Here is a 1,710-nt window from a genome sequence, read left to right as displayed (position 1 = left end):
ATGTGCCTCTTCTAGAAAAATATTATGGCAGGGGTGCTAACTTCTTGAAGCACAATGGAGATGGATTGAAGGTTAAAATTTGATTCCAAGAAGCCCTTGATGCGTTGTTCGGTTAATCCATTTCCCAAGTGGAATGGGGTGGATTTGGAAAGATTTTTATTTCGATGAGATTCAATCCCCTCAATCCATACCAATCCACTTAATCCCTAGCTAACAAATATGGCCTCAAGGGATTGAACACGAGGAACTAAATGTGTCTCAAAATATAAGAAAGTTTTAGTAGACTATTAAGCCTACCAAAACGTCTCGTATTTGGGACATAGGAGATACTTGTGTAGATAGACTTGCATTGGAGAGAAAAAATGGATTAGATAGGTGGAATGAAGTTGGTGTTTGGATCCCGTGGAGATTGCGCGATCCCTTCTAGATTCTAGGAATTGATGGGCTGCCGGTTTACAGTTCACACATTTCATTTCACACCGAACTTACAAGCTATCCTTCAATACTTAATGATTCAATGACAGGATAGTAAGCCCAAAACTTGAATAAACAACGTTTGTTAGATATTAAAGCTGAAACCGTTCAACTCACAGTCTGCGAGAGAGAGGAGATGAAACAGGGGAACGAGAAGTTAGAAAAGTTGCATCGGGGCGGAGAGTCTAAACGGGTGCAAAGGGCCAAAGTTAAACATATCCAAAAAGGGGGTAATAACACTAAATATTTCCATCTTGTGGCTAATGGTAAACATCGAAGAAAAATAATCAACTCGAACAAGACGAGGGAACAATTATAGGACAAGTGAACATTAAAAATTACATTACAGAGTTTTACAAGAAGTTGTTTGGAGCACCGGTCCAAAATTATTGCTCCTTAATTGAATCGGAGGTTGATGATATTACACAGATTTCACAAGAGGAAAATGATATTCTCATAGCCGTCTTTGCAGAAAAGGAGGTGAATGATGCTATTATGCAAATGAAAAAAAATAAGGCTCCGAGACCTGATGGGTTTCCTGCAGAATTTTATCAAACTTTTTGGGACGTTATTAAATCTGATCTAATGATGTTGTTTGAGAGTTTTCAACACGGGGATTTACCACTATTTCATCTTAACTATGCCACAGTCGTCCTTCTTCCAAAAAAAAGAGAATGCGATACAGATTCAGCAATATAGACCAATATGTTTATTGAATGTGAGCTTCAAATATTCACAAAAGTTGGCACAAATCGGGTTACTAAGGTGGCGCATAATGTGGTCAGACAAACACAAACCGTTAGACATATTTTAGAAGGGGTATTAATTCTTCATGAGACTATCCATGAACTTCATAGGAAGAAATTGGATGGAGTTTTACTAAAACTAGATTTGAAAAGGCGTATGACAAGGTCAAATGGCCTTTCTTGCAACAAATGATGCAGATGAAGGGGTTTGACTGTCGGTACTAAGGTTAACGATGACATAGGTCATTACTTTGAAACTAGGAAGGGTCCAAGACAGGGTGATCCATTATCAGCTATTTTGTTCAATATCATGGTGGACATGTTAGCAATTTTGATTGCTCGCGCTAAGGCAGATGGCCAAGTAGATGGTCTAATACCTCATCAAGTTGATGGAGGTATCTCAATTTTGCAATATGCTGATGACACTACAATTTTATGGAACATAATTTAGGGAAATCCCTCAACATGAAACTAATCTTATGTATCTTTG

This window comes from Lolium rigidum, chromosome 5, assembly GCF_022539505.1.
Source record: "Lolium rigidum isolate FL_2022 chromosome 5, APGP_CSIRO_Lrig_0.1, whole genome shotgun sequence".
NCBI lineage: Eukaryota > Viridiplantae > Streptophyta > Magnoliopsida > Poales > Poaceae > Lolium > Lolium rigidum.
Note: the sequence above shows the minus strand (reverse complement) of the source record.